A 19,074-nucleotide genomic window follows, 5' to 3' on the forward strand; every position below is an offset into this window, starting at 1 on the left:
CATGGATGCGACAGGTTTCATACACACCTGCACGCACTGACCCCACTGTACCACCAGAGTAGAACAGGAAGGATGGAATGGCTCCCAGTTGATAAAAACTAGAACAAGTAACAATCAGATATTGAAACTGACAAATGAATCCAACTCTGCAGCTCTTTGGACTTCCACGGAATAGGATCTAGAGCTGCAGTCAAGGAACCAGGCGATGGGGTCGCCGGCTCAATACTCCTCATTCGCAAGTGCTCTCAGGTAAGAGGAGACAGGTCAAGGCTGGCACAGCCTGGTGTTGATGTTACAACTTCCTTCTCCAGACGGGATCAGTCTGGGAATCCTGGAATGTCTTTCTTAGACAGGTTCCTGGTGCAAAAGGGCTTCCACCTTTACCTTGGTCTTCATGGTTGACAATTCCAGATCACCCCACATTGCGGTCACTCCCCTGAAGTCACCAGGCAAATCAGGTGTGAATTATGCATTGGTACAGACAATGTGGCCTGATCCATTTCAGGTGAGGCTGACTTCAGGCTATCGTCAGTTTGGAAAAGTCCCATTAAACACACAATTTTGTTAAAATATTGGTTGCTGTGAACCACATGCACTGTGGAGTTCTTGCCAAATCCTTGGCCTTCGTCGGGGTACATTAACACTCTTGTGGAATAGAATCCTTTACAAAACCACTCAAATACTGAGCAGTGTTCGTGAGGAATGACTTCCCCAAACATGGCCAATTTATTTCTTTAATCCGGTGGCACAGGTCTAAGTTAGGGACTTGAAACACTCCAGCATCAGAATCCCCATAAGTCACCAAAGGAGGGGAACTTATTAAAAATAGATATTCTGCAGCTATCCCACATACAACACTGATTTCATTTCAATGCACATTTGCAGCATCTACCAAGGGCAAGTTCATCAAAAATGCCATTTCTGGTTTCTCCACATCAACACAGACAAGGACAGCATTTCCTAAACCATAGGCCACACGCACCCAGTTACTTCAGTTAGTTGCACAATCTGGGGCGTGCTGTTCTTCACCATTTCAGAGTGGAGACCTAAACCCACTACTGTTTCCTTGGTAGCATACCCGATGGCTCAGAGCATCCTCTCCTGGTGAGTGAACTGCACTTGAGCTTCTTCCATGTCCTCATGCAGCGGTGCGGGAAAGACAAAAATAAAATAAGAAAGCACTATTTTAGCAAACAGTCATTTCTCCCAAAGTCCCAGATAAATCTGAGCTACATCCTGGACAACTAAATTAATATTAAATTATGTGATCAAATGGCCTTCAGGAGAGAGAGAAATCCCAGGACAAAGAGCGGTGTAAGTCACTTTCTTTTTCATACAAAATGAAATTCCAGAGCAGGTTACATCTGATGACTCAAAAATCAGGAGAACAGATTCCCCTGTCGCCTTCTCCTCTGATCCATTCACACCTGCTTCACTCAACAGCCCTTCATTATTATGGAGTTGTGTTATTTAGAAAAAAAAAAGCTTCATCGTAATAAGGAAAAACTGCCGACCTTCTCATCTTCAAACAGTCTCAGCTCAGCAGGGAAAAGCCCAGAAGTGGCTTTGTCAATAGACAGAAACTGGGATTTAAATGGGGAATGATCACACTGTGTTTGGGATCCATTGGAATTTCTGATCCAGGTCTGCAACACTTTCATCTCCAGCCCTAACGAGTCGGATTTAGGATCAATTTGCTATGAAGTGCAGAGACTCTTTGGGAGGTGTAGGGGTAGAATATAGGTGGATAAGCTCCATTGTGGCTCAGATGGACGCCAGCGCTGCTGGAGTGAGCGGGCCTAGTGATGGTGATGGGGAAGGAGGGAATCCCGCTGACTCACCCCATTTCCTGCCAGTGTTGCAAAGACTGAAATGATACATTTGTCCCATTCTGCTCCTCCTCTTTGTTATATTGAAATAAATTTTCAATAAGGGAAATGGTAAAAAGAAAAAAACTGCTGCCCAGCACAACCTGGACCAGCGTGAGAACAACTGGGAATGAAACAATCTGTCACCAGAGGGGGAACTTGGTGACTCTAACACTCGCTCTGCTACAGCGGGGCCAGTATAAAGGTGCTGCTCAGGGCCTGTCTAGACTATGAAATTGGCGTCGATTAGGACAGGTCAAAGGGGAAGGTGCGAGCTAACCCCAGCCTGGGCTTTGTCAGCACGGCACATACAGCGGGGTGTTGGCACTGGGATCGCCACCTCCAGCAGGCCGAGCCCATGGAAAATCCTAGCGGAGACAAAGCCCAGGTTGATTTTCGCTCAGTGTAGCTACTTGAGGTCACCCCTATTTCCCCCACCTGGGGCTGACGGACACTCCTGGCAGGATGGACACACTCCCATGATGACTCTCAGGAGAAGGGAGTTGGTAGAAAGGACCACGGGATTCACCCCAGAGAAGGGCGATCTGCAAAACAAAAAGCAGGCAACTCACCTGGGGGAACTGAGAGAACAGGGTGACGCAAATGGTGCAAACAGCCCTAAAAAGTCGCTATGTGGGAATTAGCAAATGTCTTTAAAAAAATCTTTTCTCTGCCTACACAAAGTTTTATGGTGTGTCTCTAGCCTGTGAAATCGCTGATGTCTATTAAGGTGTGAGCTCCAGATGAAACTTTTCCTGCATTCACAGGCTGCTCTCGTGAGTGGATCCTTTGATGATTGATGAGACTGTTCCCCGCACTCAAGGCATTCATAGGGGCGCTCTCCTGTGTGGATTCTCTGATGTATATTAAGGTTTGATTTGAAAGTGAAACTTTTCCCGCACTCACATTTATATGGTCTCTCTCCTGTGTGGATCCTCTGATGTCGAATAAGGGATGAGCTCCGAGTGAAACTTTTCCCGCACTCACAGCACTCATAGGGTCTCTCCCTTGTGTGGCTTGTCTGATCTGTAATAAGGCTTGATTTCTCACTGAACTGTTTCCCATACTCAGAGCACTCATAGGGTCTCTCTCCTGTGTGGATCTTCTCATGTTTAAATAGGGCTGAGCTCTGAGCGAATGTTTGCCTGCACTCACAGCACGTATGGGGCGCTCCCCTGTGAGCATTTTCTGGTGATTAATAAGGACTGAGCTCAGAGTGAACTTTTTTGCACACTCACAGCATTCCTAAGGGCTCTCTCCTGTGTGCATTCTCTGATGTCTAGTAAGGGTTGAACTCCGAGTGAAGCTTTTCCCGCACTCACAGCACTCATAGGGTCTGTCTCTTGTGTGGCTTGTCTGATGTGTAATAAGGTTTGATTTCTCACTGAACTGTTTCCCGCACTCACAGCATTGGTAGGGGTGCTCTCCCGTGTGGATCCGCTGATGTCTAACGAGGGTGGAGTTCAGAGTGAAGTGTTTCCCACACTCAGGGCATGTGTTTTTTCTCTCTCCTGTAGGTATTCCCTGCTGGGCTGTGATTTCCTTGGAATCCTGGTGAGTCCCCTGACAACTAATGGATTTACCCACTTTCTCCTTGGGCTGGTTTCCCTGCTGCCTGTCTGGCTTGTTGTGGCTCTCACAGGCTTTCCCCTTCGCAGGACGCCTGGACACATTCCCTTTGGATCCTTGGGGTAATCCCCTGTGCGCTTCCACTTGCTCAGCATCTTCCTGCTCAGGATTCAGCTCCTCGTTCTCACTCACCTGCCCAGGACCTCCTTGGAGAGAGAGAGGAAAGTCAGAAACAGGGGTGGAAAAGGGGAAATCAAACCATAATTAGAGCTGGAGAGACAGAAAAAATCTAGTAGCTGAATTCTCCAAAACTCTTCTCCTTTGAGGAGAGAGGAGGGGAACAATTCTGCCTCCACATCCCATCAGGGAGGGAGCTGCTGCTGGGTGTCAGTCAGGATGGGTAGGAAGCCATGAGCGATAGCTGCCCATAGGGTACAAGGCCTCCTGGGGATACTCCTGAACTCCGAGAGCTCCCAAGGCCTTTTTAGGATGTCCCAGGTATTTCCTTCAGCCACAGAGTGTATTTGAATTGGTTTAAGGATCCCTCACCTGCGCAGGCACCTCTCGGGATCTCTCCTTCCTCAAAGCCCTGGAGATCCAGCACCCACGGCTCCTCCCCTCGTTCCAGCTGGGAGATCACGTCAGGTTTGGAAATGGGAAACCCTGCTCAGGGGATAGAAAAGAAGGGAGATCAGGGGAGTTCATGGGACATTTGTCACAAAGAAGAGTCTATTGGTTTTAAGCCAGCCCATTGTAAAGCAGTAAAATGCTTGGGAAAGCTCCCCAGGTGCTCCAAGGTGCAGGACACTCTGCATAGGAGGGATTTATCTATCCCCATCTCTGCTGGGAACACACAAAGCCAGACACTCCTCAGCAAAGGGGCTCCTAAAACACAGAGACAGTAACACCATGTTCCAGGAAGTAAAGACTCCAGCCAGAGGGGAAGTCACCTTAGACCTGCTTCTTAATCACCAGAGAGAAACCCAGAGACAATGGGAGAGGTGTAGGAAAGCCGGGACTGGTGAGCACGGACTGGAGGGATTCAGCGCAGTCAGGAAAAGGAGGGACTGGGGGTGTCACTGAATGTCGTATCCCAGGGCTTGTCTACACCTGAGACCCTGCGACTGTCCTGATGTGGTGCATCAGTGTAGACACTCGCTACAGCAACAAGAAAGGTTCTCCCATCAGCGTAGGTCATCCACCTCCGTGAGAGGCAGCAGCTAGCTCGATGGAAGCATTATTTTCTGTTTAAAGACCAACTATTCTAACTACCCTAAATTCCACATGTGTATTCGGATTGTCTTGTAATTTGCTGGGCAAATTTTTCATGGGCAGGGAAGGCTTAGTGGTCCAAATATGGGGCGATTTGTTAAAGACGTTCCTAAGACATAGCCCTCCCCCCCATGGTATGCAGCTTTTTACAAAATCATCTTGCTCTTGAAACTTTTTTTGCACACAGCTGGGGCTGAAATTATGGTTCTCCTTGTCCCCCGACGGATCTCGGTCACTTGGCATTTATCTCAGTTAGTACATAGCACCCACTGCCTCTTTGGGAAACCAGGATTGAAAAAGTCAATACCTGTAGGATTTGGAGTTTCAGAGCAGCACAAGCCAAACTGGTGAGTCGATGACATGGAAATACACACCTGCAGCAAGACTAAGTTCCTGTTAACTGCTCGAGGGTTTCCTGCAATCTGCTGTGACAGTGAAGTGTTGGCTCAAGGGGATGTGCTGTGGTCATTGAACCTGAATTCATCATCACATCATGTTCCCATTATGCCTCTTGCGTTTAGGGCAGTGACGAAGCTCCTCCACTCCTGTCTGTTTGTGGCACGTCTTTCAATGGTTCCCCAGCTGTGCCCCAGGTTTCTCAGCTCAGCTTCCACAGCTCATCACCATGTTGTTTTCAGGTGGTCGCGTTTTCGCTTGCCTTCAGGTGTCCATCTTAGTGCTATTCTGGTGATAGAATCAGTTTCCATCTGAAGCACATGACCAATCCATCTCCAGCATCTCCCGGCAATGATGGGGCTCAGATCCTCTTGGCTGAGTTGTTTTTCCTTGTATATGGTGTTGGGTATGTGATAGGAGAGCGAGAGAATCTGCGAAGTCCAAGTCTTCAAGGCATGAGAAGGGTGTCCAGTTAATGCCTCTTGGAACGTCTTCTGTTGTACGCCGCATTACCCAGGCAATGCTGAAGAGGATTGCAGACATGACACACCCCTGATGTACTCCTGTTCTGACTTCAAAACTGAGCTCACTGTGATCAACACTGCATGTGAAGTTGGAATAGATGCTTTTGATAATGTTGATTATACAATATGTTCCATAGGCCGGTCCTGTGAATGCTATCAACAGCCTTCTCAAAGTCTAAGAAGTTTATGTAGAGTTGCCATTGCCATTCTAAGCATTGTTCTATTATGTTTCGTTGAGTGAAGATCTGGTCTGTGCATGCACGCCCTTTCCAAAAACCGGCTTGCTCTTTTCTGAGAACGCTATCAACTGCCTCTGATATAAGCTGGACTATGATCTTACCCAATACCTTGCTTGGCACAGATAAACGTGTGATACCATGCCATTTTTTAAGGATTTGATGGCTTGAATGATCTCTTGCTTTGTTGGGGTGTCTGTGTTGATATCAAGATCTTCTTCTGCCTCCTGGATGTTTGCTTCCTCTATAGGTGGATCCCTGTCCAGCAATTCTTTGAAATGCTCTGTCCAGTGCATTTCTTGTTCTTTTTCTGTTGTCAGTAGGTGGCCTTCTGTGTCCCTGATGAGAGTGTTTGTTGGTGTCTGCCGTTTACCACTGATAAGATTTTGTAGATGGTTCCTTGTTCACCATGAGCAGTTGCCTCCCTGGCTTGTGTTGCTAGATTATCAATATAATATCAATTGTCTGTTCTCACAAGGTGTTTGATCTCTTGGTGTGCCTTGCTATACTGCTCGTGGTATTTGTCCTTTAGCTTCTGGGATTTTATGTCTAAAACTTTTTTCTTCAGGGATCATCTGGTTTCTATGGTGTTCCATGTGCTGGGTATAATCCACTCCTTTCTTCTCTTCTGCCTCTGGCTTAGACAGGCTTCACTGTTCTTTTCATAGATTGTAGTTACTTTGTCCCACTTCTTGTTGATCTCCTCATCTGCCTTCTCCTCCTCTTCATCAGTGTCTGCAAGTATCTGAAACCTGTTCTTTCACTGCAGAGCGAAGGCTTTCTGTACTTCAGGGAACTTTAGCTTGTCAAGGGCATAATGGCTATGTCCCTTTTTCGGTGGCCCCACACTTCTCAGTTTTAGCTTGATGGAGGCTATCACTAAGGTGGTGGTCGCTGCCAACATCTGCTCCCCTTCTCACTTTCACATCTGTCAGTGAGTGTTGCCATTTGCCATCGATCATCATATGGTCAATCTGGTTCTTATCTCTGCCATTTGGAGAGCACCATGTCAACTTGTGAATTTCACGATGTTGAAATAGGGTTCTGCCGATGACCAGATCCTTCACATTGCAGAAGTCAACAAGCCTCTCTCCATTTTCATTCATCGTGCCACACCCATGTCTTCCCATTCCTCTGGCACTGTTCTCCTTACCGACCTTGGCATTCAGGTCTCCCATGACGATAGGTCGTGCCGTGGTGTCTCTAACTCCTCCTGTAGTGTAAGGTAGAGTTTGTCCTTTGCTTCTTCATCACAGTCATTTGTCGGAGCATAGCACTGAATCAGGGTGATGTTATTGTGTTTCCCCTTCAGTCTGGCTCTCACAATTCTGCTGCAGATGGATTTCCACTCAAGCAAGGACCGCTCCACTCCCTTCTTCAAAAGGATGGCAATGCTTTCATAGTGTTGTCCATCATCCCATCCAGAATACAGCAAAGTTTCTACTGAGGCTGTTGTTAATCTTCCTGATCCTGTCCATCTGCTCTCGCTGACACCCAGGATGTGTGAGCTGTAGCGTCTCATCTCTGCTGGGACCTGAGCTAGCTTCCCTTTTCTCGTACATTGTCCGTACATTCCAAAAACCAAAGTTTGTTTTTTCTCTTGGTGTTGAGCACTTCAGTCTTCATGCCAGTGGCTTCCTTTCAGCTTTCACCACTGGCAGTCATATGGGTGTTTGACTCCTGAAGGCCATTGCACACAGTAAAGCAGCGATTCTCAAACTTCATTGCACCACAACCCCCTTCTGACAACAGAAATTACTACATAGCCCCAGGAAGAGGGACTGAAGCCTGAGCCCGCCGGTGCCCAGCCCCCATGGGTGGGGGGAGGGAGGGAGCAAAGTCCAAGTCTCACCATCCTGGGGGCGGGTCAGGGTGGGGGGCAGCAAAGCCCAAGTCCAAGCGCCGAATCATAGAATATCAGGGTTGGAAGGGACCTCAGGAGGTCATCTAGTCCAACCCCCTGCTTAAAGCAGGACCAATCCCCAATTAAATCATCCCAAAGCCCAAGCCCCATTCCCCAGGGACGACGTCTTTGGGCTTTGGCCCCGGGAGGCGTGGCTCGGGCTTCGGTCCCAGACCCCAGCAAGTCTAAATACCAGCCCAGGCAAGCCCATTAAAACAGGGTCGTGACCCACTTTGGGGTCCCGCCCCACAGTTTGAGAACCGCTGCAGTGAAGGTCGATTTCTCAGCCACTGTTTCCGTAACATATTTTGTTTTTTACTGGACAGGTTGTCAGCCCGGTGCCTGACCCCCAACCTGGAGTGCCAGGATGTCTGTTTTGTCTGGCCGGTTAACTCTGCATTGTGGGCTGTGGAAGCCCCGCCCACCAAGCCCTACTGGGCATGCTCCAATTGTAGCAGGAGTATAAAGGGGAGCAGCTCAGCTCAGCCTGGGCTGACAGCTGAAGAGGAAGGACACTCACTGCAGGCTCCAGACCAGGAAGCCCCAGAGGCTCTGACAGCAGGAGCAAGGGCCACCGAGACCCAGGCCGAGACCCAGACACCAGGAGATGTCTGGGAAAACTAACAACTGTCTGGCTAATACTATCCTGGGGATATGTATGGAGCAACATTAGGCAGAAAGTTATGGAAGCCCCTTAGACTTCTTACTTCTCCTGTCTTACTTACAACACTCCTGCTCATACATCTGTCACTGAGTGTGGGGCAGTCCGGGCCCTGCACCCCCCACTTCCTGCGATTCCCTGGGACTCTCAGCCAGCCAGTAAAACAGAAGGTTTATTAGACGACAGGAACATGGTCTAAAACCAAGCTTGTTGGTACAGAAAACAGGACCCCTCAGTCAGGTCCATCTTGGGGGCTGGGGAGCCCAGACCCAGGTTCTGGGCCTCCCCCCATCTCCCCAGCCAGCTGTAAACTGAAACACCCTCCAGCCCCTCCTCTGGCCCTTGTCTCTTCTCCGAGCAAGGAGGCCACGTGATCTCTTTGTTCTCCAACCCCTTCAGTTGACACCTTGCAGTGGAGGGGCTCAGGCCATCAGTTGCCAGGAAACAGGGTGTCAGCCATTCTCTGTGCAGACAGCATCACACTTGCCCTCTAGGGCTCTGCAACAATCACACCCCCTTATCCCACCACCTAGATACTTAAGAAATGCATAGGGGAAACTGAGGCACACACACCGTATTCAGAGAAAACATTAAAAACATTCCCACTTCATCACAACATCCCAGAATGATGTTGGCTTTTTTCCTTTGTATGATGTTCATTGTTCAAAATCAGGCTGTCCCGCCTAGGTAAAAGTTATTAAACAGACTTGTCCTAAGCAAAGAATGTGCATCTGTCTCAGTTTACATGTAAGTAGCAAACTGACCCATTGAGTCAGCAGGGGGAGGAGATTGCAGGAGACTGAACAATTTGGGTTTCTTGCCAGATCCTGGGCCTTGGTCAGGGTTATCTTACATTTCTCTGGCGCAGAATCCTTTACCTATTTGCCCTCCCACCCCAAATTCCAAGTTAATGAGCAATGCACCCCTACCAATCTTACACTCCCATAATGTCATTTAACTCCTAGCAAGCATAAAATCACCCAGGAGACACAAGGCAAGTCATAAGATCAGGCCAGGGGTCAACCCCCTCCCTTATACATGGGCTGTGTCTTTACAGCAAGAATAGTTGTGCTTTTACATCACGACAGCTAACTCGATCTAGCTAAGTCCAAGGAAAATCCTAGGGCAGAGGTCCTCAAACTGTGGTCCGCGAGCTCCATTCAGGTGGTCTGCGGATAGTTCCCTCTAAGGTGCGCACTTGGGCGGCCACACACAGGAGAATGAAGGGCCACCCACCTAATTAGTGGACAGGCGTAGCTCCACTAATTAGGTGCCTGGACCCTGGAGAAGACACAGATGTAAGATGAGGTGGTGGCCTTGGGGAGAATAGGGGGGAGGTGGGAGGGGGTAGTGCAGTGAGAAGAGGGAGTGGGGGGAATTTGGGCTGTGGCAGCCAGAAAAAGAGGCAACTTTCCCCAGCTCCAGGGCTGCTGCTTCCAGGGAGAGACCCTCCTCCTTTCCAGCCCCAGCTCGGGGGCTGCCGCGGTGGGGGAGAGAGGGCACAGCCATTGCATTAGAAAGGTAAGACTACTGATATTAAAATATGAATTGTGTGCTTTTATTTGTAGAACAAAAAAAAGTTAATTATTATTGGTTTTATTATATAGCACTTTTATCCATAGTGCGTTCCAATCGTTAGCTAATGGTAAAAACAACATTTGGAAAGATCATTAAGTGGCCCGCCGAGACCCTCAGCAATTTTCAAGTGGTCCGTGAAAAAAAAAAAAAAAAAAGCTTGAGAACCACTGGCCTAGGGGATATGAGGCCCAGGTAGATTTAGCTAGTTGAGGTCACCCCTCTCTCCCCCATCTGGGGCTGATGGACACACACTTCCAAGACTCAAAGGACAATGGAATTGATAGACAGGACCACAGGATTTACCCCAGAAAAGGGCAAACTGCAAAAGGGAAAAGCAGGCAACTTGCCGAGGGGAGCTGAGAGAACACGGTGAAGCAAAGGGGCCAAATAGCTTAAAGGTCAATATTTGGGAATTAACAAAAGTCTTAGAGGACAAAAAACAAACAAACAAAAAATAAACTCTGTTGCCAGCCCTAGACGGCATTTTCACAATGTTTATCTCCTTTGCAGATTCTCTGATGATAAACAAGGGCCGAGCTCTGATGGAAGGTTTTCCCACACTCGGCGCATATATAGGGACCCTCGCTTGTATAGATCCTCTGATGTCTATTCAGGTTCAACCGCCGAGCAAAGGTTTTCCCGCACTGATAGCATTCGTAGGGTCTCTCGCCTGTGTGGGTTCTCCGATGCGTAAGAAGGCCAGAGTGGCAAGTGACGTGTTTCCCACACTCAGTGCATGTGTTGTTTCTCTCTCCTGTGGGGAGTCTCTGCTGGGCTGTGGTTTCCTTGAGGTCCTTGTGAATTCCCTGACAATTAATGGATTTATCCACTTTTTCCCCTGGCTGGTTTCCCTCCAGCCTCTCTGGCCTGCTCTGACTCTCACCGGCTTTTCCCTGCTCATGGCTCCCAGACAAATTCCCTCAGGGTCTTTGCAATAATGCCCCATGCGCTTCCACTTGCTCAGCATCTTCCTGCTGAGGATTCTGCTCCTTGTTCTCACTCACCAGCCGGATAGAGGGAGAAACCTCAGAAAGAGGTCTGGAAAAAGGGTGAGCAAACCAAACTAAATACCAGAAAGATGGGGAAAATAAATCAGGGACTGAATTCCCCCAAACTCTTCCCCATAGGGGAGAGTAGGAGGGATCAATTCTCCCTTCACATCCCATCCAAACACTCAGGGGAAGGGAGATCAGGGAGAGCTCTATTGCCAGGTGTCAGTCAGGGTGGGCAGGAAGCCATGAGTGGTAGCTGCCCTGAAGATAAGACACCTGCTGGGGACAATCCTGAACTCAGAGAACGCACAATGTCTTTGTAGGGAATCCCAGCTGTTTCCTTCAGGCACTGACCATCTTGGTTTAATGATCCCTCACCTGCACAGACACCTCTTAGGATCTTTCGTTCCTCTAAACCCTGGAGATCCAGGACCCCACGGCTCCTCCCCTTGTTCCAGCTGGGAGATCACATCAGGTTTGGAAACTGAAAACCCTGCTGAGGGGAAAGAAAACAAGGAAGACCAGGTGAATTCATAGGCCATTTGTTATAAAAATAACATTCTATTACTTTAACCCCAGCCCATTTTACAGCAGTACAATCCCACAGCCAGTTCCCAAGGTACTCAAAAGTGTAGGACACTCTGCATATGAGGCATTTAACTATCCCCATCTCTGCTGGGAACACACACAGCCAGACACTTCTCAGCAAAGGGGCTCGTAAAACACAGAGACATAAACTCCATGTCCCAGAAAGTAAAGACTCCAGCCAGAGGGCAAGTGACCCTGGGCCTGCTTCTAATGCCAGAGAGAAACAAAGATCATGAGAGTGATAGGGAAGCAGAAGCGGTGAAAGGTCCCTAAAAGTGAGGGGGCCAGAGACTCCTGAACTGTGGCCCTGCCCCTTCTCCCCGAGGCCACGCCCTCGCACCACCCCTTCTCGCTGACCCCCGCCCTGCCCTTTCGCCTCATCTTCCCCCCATAACCTCACTCCCCCCCCCTCTGCCTTCTCCCTTCCCCCCCCTTGTGGCCAGTACAAAGTTTGTTAAAGTGATGGGGCCATGGCCCCTCCCTCTTCCGGCACCCCCATAGGGAAGGTGAGGCTAGTGAGTGTGAGGGATGGCACTGAATGCAGAATCTCAGAGGTCTTAGATGTCAGGGAAGCACATTTTGAGGATCTGGGGAATGTAGCAAGCCAGGTGTGACAGGAGGGGGTATGAAAATCCCCCAGGGCGTGGAGACAGCTGGGGAATTAGATGCTCTATTCCAGAAGTAACAGACTCTACATTTCCCTGGAAAAGGAGAACGTGAAAAAAGCAGGGTCAGGCCATGTGAGCTCAGCAGGGACGGACTCCAAGACCTGAGAAGCCTGCGTGGAAGTGAGACTGAGGCTGCTTCAGGCAGGGGAGAGGGAAGTGAGGGCTCCAACCCCCCCAGAAGTTTCACTGCCAACTGATGACATCCTCAAGAAAGCTCCCATTTTTGGCAGGGAAGAGGTCACACTGTGGCTGGGAGGAATGTATGAATGGATTCAGGGGGAGTGGCGGTGGTCACAGTGGGGAAGGAAGAGATGGGGGGACAAGGTTAGGCACTATGCAGTGGAGAAGAGAGGAGGGGTCTAAATTAGCTGTTACCACTGAAGAGAGGGATCATGGAGACATTGTGGAGAGTTCTCTAAAAACATCCACTCAATGTGCAGCAGCGTCAAAAAGCGAACAGAGTGTTCGGCCTCATTAAGAGAGGGATAGATAATAAGATCGAAAATATCCTGTTGCCTCTATATAAATCCATGGTACGTCCACATCTTGAATACTACGAGCAGGTGTGGTCGCCCCACCTCAAAAAAGATCAATTGGAATTGGAAAAGGTACAGAAAAGGGCAACAAAAATGATGAGGGGTATAGAACGGCTTCCGTATAAGGAGAGATTAACAAGACTGGGACTTTTCAGCTTGGAAAAGAGATGACTAAGGGGGGATATGCTAGAGGTCTATAAAATCATGACTGATGTAGAGAAAGTAGACAAGGAAGTGTTATTTACTCTTCATAACACAAGAATCAGAAGTCACCAAATGACTCGATATTCTATGATTCTATGAAATCATGGGCATAGAATATCAAGGTTGGAAGGGACCTCAGGAGGTCATCTAGTCCAACCCCCTGCTCAAAGCAGGATCAATCCCCAATTAAATCATCCCAGCCTGGGCTTTGTCAAGCCTGACCTTAAAAACTTCTAAGGAAGGAGATTCCACCACCTCCCTAGGCAACGCATTCCAGTGTTTCACCACCCTCCTAGTGAAAACGTTTTTTCTAATATCCAACCTAAATCTCCCCCACTGATTCTTGAGACCATTCCTCCTTGTTCTGTCATCTGCTACCACTGAGAACAGTCTAAATCCATCCTCTTTGGAATGTACTTTCAGGTAGTTGAAAGCAGCTATCAAATCCCCCCTCATTCTTTTCTTCCGTAGACTAAACATCCCCAGTTCCCTCAGCCGCTCCTCATAACTCATGTGTTCCAGTCCCCTAATCATTTTTGTTGCCCTCCGCTGGACGTTTTCCAATTTATCCACATCCTTCTTGTAGTGTGGGGCCCAAAACTGGGCACTGTCCTCCATATGAGGCCTCACCAATGTCGACTAGAGGGGAATGATCACGTCCCTCGATCTGCTGGCAATGCCCCTATTTATACTTCCCAAAATGCAGCAGGTTTAAAACAAAGAAAAGAAAGTCTTTCTTCACACAACACACAGTCAACCTGTGGAACTCTTTGGCAGAGGATATTGTGAAGGCCAAGACTAGAACAGGGTTCAAAAAAGAATTAAATAAGTAAATGGAGGATAGACACTGATGGACCTGTTAGCCAGGATGGGCTGGGAAGGTGTCCGTAGCCTCTGTTTGCCAGAGGCTGGGAGTGGGCAGCAGGGGATGGATAACTTGGTGATCACCTGTTTTGTTCATTCCGTCTTCGGCACCTGGCATTGGCCACTGTGGAAGACAGGATTCCGGGCTAGGTGGACCTTTGGTCTGACCTAGTATTTCCATTCTTATGAGTGAAAATAATATTTGTAAAAGGTACATAAAATAAAGGGAAACTGGACTAATACAAAGGAAACGCAGGGTCTAAATCAATAGGTTAATGCACTGACTTCCCCCACAGCTCCAGATCCCTCCAACCTCCCCTCCCCTAACTACCTCTTCCCAACTGTCCCTTGGTCCTGTTTTTCAACCCCCTTTCTGACGGGATTGGAGCTGCTCTCTCATATTGATGGAAACTGTACATTGACCCGGTCATTGGGATATCTCCTGTGTTGGTTCAGTTTAATTGGGGGCCTGTAAGGAAAAGAAGCAGGAAGGCAAGGAGAAGGGTTGAAGATGATCCACTCCTTGGTAAACACTTAAGGGCTGTTAAGAGAGAATGCCCAAACTATTCACTTTGAATATTCTCCCTCCTTGCTCCAACCAATTTACAGAACTGGGTGAGATGAGCAAGACCTGGGACCCAGAAGATCAAAGGTCTGGAGCAGTTTAAAAAGAGACCCCCTCACAACAGAGGGATGGCTAATCGGGTAATTGTGTGGGGCAGTGGCTCTCAATCTTTCCAGACTACTGTCCCCTTTGCAGGAGTCTGGTTTGTCTTGCGTAGCCCCAAGTTTACGTCACTTCAAATGTCACAGCCATTAGTACTGAAAAAATGGCTGGCTCTCTCATTTTTACCATACAATTACAAAACAGATCAATTGGAATACAAATCTTGTACTGACATTTTGGTGTATAGTCTACAGAGCAGTAGAAACAAATCATTGTCTGGATGCGATTTAAGTTTGCACTGTCTTCACTGGTGCTTTTTATGGAGCCTGTTGTAAAACTAGGCAAATCTGTCGATGAGTTGATGGAGCCCCTGGAAGAGCTTGGCGTACTCCCAGGGGTACGTGAGCCCCTATTGAGACCCACTGAGCGAGTCTAGTTCCCTGCGGCAGGGAAGGGGTGTTGCGTGGAGGAGAGCCTGGACACGCGTTTTAGCAGTGTGGATGGGCAGAAAAGACGCTAGCTCAGGCCATATCTTCGGGACGTTGCGCAGAACGAAAATGCAAGATGTCGCCCTGTGGCCTGGGTGCTAGCAGGAGGTCTGGGTCGAAGATGTGTGACAGGCAGTGCTGGATTACCCAATTGGCAGACTAAGCAAGTGCACAGAAACGTAAAGTGGCAGAAGAAAAGAAACAAAAAACTAGTGAAATTTTCCAAAATCTTCCAAAGCTGACATCATTTTTCAAAGCGAATCCATCAGAAACATCTTCCTCTCAGTAGGACAGACATCGTTCCAAAACCTGTAGGTGTTTCAGAGACTGACCCTCCTTCTATTGGTGAAACAAACACCATTCCAGAACATGTGGATGTGTCAGAGACTGTAACAAATTAAAGGGGAGCGTGAAAACTGGCAACATGTCTTGCAGCATGTTATAGCTGTTATTCAAACATCAGCTGAACGTGGTCTGCCTTCTGGGGATCAAATGACAGATTTGGATCATTGCAGAATGGAAATTTCTTGGGATTGTTGAAAGAAAAGGAGTACTTGTGGCACCTTAGAGACTAACCAATTTATTAGAGCATAAGCTTTCATGAGCTACAGCTCACAGTATGCATCCAATGAAGTGAGCTGTAGCTCACGAAAGCTTACGCTCTAATAAATTGGTTAGTCTCTAAGGTGCCACAAGTCCTCCTTTTCTTTTTGCGGATACAGACTAACACGGCTGCTACTCTGAAACTTGGGATTGTTGGAGCTTGTGGCTCAGTTTGACCCATTTTTAGCAAGCCATATCTCAAACTATGGGAATGTTTGCAAAGGTAATCCATCATACTTATCCAAGACAACATGTGATGAACTCTTTGGTCTAATGAGTGACAAAGTTTGTTCCGCTATTGTGGATGAAGTAAGTACTGCTGGGTACTTCAGGTTATCTGTCGACTCTACAGCCGATCTTTCACAGATTGATCAATTGAGTTTCCCACAGATGGAAAACCAGTTGAACGATTTATAACATTCCTCAATTCGAAAAGCCACACTGGTGAAGACATGGCAAATCAAGTACTGCAGTATCTGTGCCAAGTTTGCAAAATAGATTTCTCAAAGTGCAGAGGTCAAGCTTATGACAACGCTGCCAACATGTCAGGGCGTTAGCAAGAAACGCAGAAGAAGCTTTTAGAACAGAACAAATATGCCATCCTCACACCATGTGCTGCACTCTCTCAGTCTTGTTGATTGTTGTCCGGTGGCAGTAAGTTTTTCCTCAAAAGTCCAGTTACTTTATACATTTTTCTCTGCCTCAACACACCGATGGGCAGTTCTTAAAACATATTTGGGCAATGATCGTGTGCTGAAATCTCTTTCTAATACTCGCTGGGAGGCACATGCAGTAGCAACAAGTGCCATTCTGGAGTCCTACTCCATTAGAAAGTATAGCTGAAGACCAATCACAAAAGGGAGAAATTCTACGAGAGGCAGAAAACATTGCAAACAAGATGCAAGAACTAGACTTTGTATGCATGTTGATCATGTGGAATGAAATTTTACAACACTTTCACCACACAAGTCAAGTTCTCCAAGAAAAGCAATGGGATTTGAAAACATGTGAAGACCACCTCTGTCAATCATTTGCAGACCACTTACACACTTTGAGGAACGATTTTGAAAGATTTGAAGACATAGCAAAAGATATCTTGCCTGATACTAACTACAAAGAAGCCCAGTCCCACAAGTGAAACAGGAAAAAACAAGCAAATGATAGCACTGCTACAGACTAGGGACTGAATGGCTAGGCAGCAGTTCTGCAGAAAAGGGCCTAGGGCTGACAGTGGACGAGAAGCTGGATATGAGACAACAGTGTGCCCTTGTTGCCAAGAAGGCCAATGGCATTTTGGGATATATATGTAGGGGCCCTGCCAGCAGATAGAGGGACGTGATCGTTCCCCTCTATTCGACATTGGTGAGGCCTCATCTGGAGTACTGTGTCCAGTTTTGGGCCCCACACTACAAGAAGGATGTGGAAAAATTGGAGAGAGTCCAGCGGAGGGCAACAAAAATGATTAGGAGACTGGAACACATGAGTTATGAGGAGAGGCTGAGGGAACTGGGATTGTTTAGTCTGCAGAAGAGAAGAATGAGGGGGGATTTGATAGCTGCTTTCAACTACCTGAAAGAGGGGTTCTGAAGAGGATGGATCTAGACTCTTCTCAGTGGTAGCAGATGACAGGACAAGGAGTAATGGTCTCAAGTTGCAGTGGGGGAGGTTTAGTTTGGATATTAGGAAAATCTTTTTCACTCGGAGGGTGGTGAAACACTGGAATGCGTTACCGAGGGAGGTGGTGGAATCTCCTTCCTTAGAAGTTTTTAAGATCAGGCTTGACAAAGCCCTGACTAGGATGATTTAGTTGGGGATTGGTCCTGCTTTGAGCAGGGGGTTGGACTAGTTGACCTCCTGAGGTCCCTTCCAACACTGATAGTCTATGATTCTATGATTCAGTGCAAGGCAGAAACAGCATTGAATCCTAGAGACAAATTTCACGTATCAACTTACTACGCTATAGTTGATACACTTGAAGCTCATATGAAGAGGAGAGGTGAAGTGTACAGAGAAGTATCAAGTAGATTTTCTTTTCTAAACGATATGGACTTATCTGACGAGCAATATTCACAAAGTTCCTAAAAGGTACTTGACTCATACCCTGTTGACTTGAACGTGAATCTCTGTGGAGAAGTATGGCAGTTCCATTGTTATATGCGCGCAAAGTTTAATGAAACAGGAAAAATGAAATCCAGTCACATTGATCTTCATGACACAATACTGAAAGATGGAATACGATGTGTATTTCCAAATATAGAGATCGCATGACTTATTTTTCTAGCATTGATGATGACTAATTGCTCTATAGAACACTCTTTTTCTCAGCTGAAAAGAATAAAAAACCCTCAGAGAACAACTTCATTTTCCCTATTGAGTGGACTTTAGTGGAGTTGTTTCGTCGAGTCAGCTTCGATGAATTTATCCAGAATTTTGCAATCAGAAAATCTAGAAAGAAACTATTTTAATTTCAGCATACATGTAAATTTTGTGTCATTTCGAAAAATAAAATTGTATTTTACGGTATAGTGTTGTTTTTATTTTGAATTACACATGGGGGGCACAATAATCTTTTCAGTGCTTAGGGTCTCTTAATCCGGCCCTGCACCCACCAATTCTTCCCTGTGGCTGCTCAGCCCTGGAGCACCCACGGAGTCGACGCCTGTGCCTTTGGACCCTGGAAACCCCCTCCCCCCAAAAGGCAGAATAAGAAGTAGCCTAGGGGAGCCGAATAAAGCTCAGCTGTATTGCTGACTGATGGCTGGCCAGCATGTTGTGGCCGGATTTCCCCACTGACCCAGTGGTGGAATACTCCCCGTGTTAGGGCCCTGGGCTGGGACGTGGTGCAGTCGGGTGGCCCCACATCCCCGTTCCCCTGTGTGAGGATAGGGCGCAGCAGGGAGGGGGGAGTATTGGCCTGGGAATGTGCCCTGGGGATGGGAGACCTGAGAGCCTGTCACCTGAGCCAGGAGGGGGAGGTAACACCTCTGCCAGGAATGTGAACGGAGGCTGCAGGAGAGATCCTGCTCCGGGGGTTTAGTTTCAGTTTGGGGCTGGTTGGAGGAACGCAGGGAACCCCAGGGCTGGGGTCTAAGCTCCCTGCTCCCCCAGAAGGACTTGACTGAGGGGTCCTGGTTGTACCTACAAGCTCTGTTTTAGCTGTTGTTCTCATTGTCCAATAAACCTTCTGTTTTACTGGCTGGCTGAGAGTCTCAGTGAATCCCAGGAAGAGATGTGCAGGTCCTGGACTCCCCCACACTCCATGAAACCCTGTCATCCCGCCCCTGGGGTGGCAACCTCCTCAGCATAGACCAAGAAACCTGTGTTTGTTGGCAGTCCACCAGAGCCAGGTCCCCCATCTGTTTGCTGCTCGGCCCTGTTTGAGTGTCTGGGCGTATAGACTCATTACTAGTCTGTCCTGAATACAGGCCAGAACCTCCTAAATGTTTGGTGCCCCACC

General features: G+C 47.8%; 1 pseudogene; it reads right to left on the reverse strand.

Annotated features, from left to right (window-relative positions):
* Positions 1-2,381: 2,381 nt before the first annotated feature.
* LOC140904145 (uncharacterized) lies at positions 2,382-7,043 on the reverse strand (annotated as a pseudogene).
* Between the last annotated feature and the right edge of the window lie 12,031 nt (positions 7,044-19,074).

The sequence above is a fragment of the Lepidochelys kempii genome, chromosome 28 (genome assembly GCF_965140265.1).
Source record: "Lepidochelys kempii isolate rLepKem1 chromosome 28, rLepKem1.hap2, whole genome shotgun sequence".
NCBI classification, from domain to species: Eukaryota; Metazoa; Chordata; order Testudines; family Cheloniidae; genus Lepidochelys; species Lepidochelys kempii.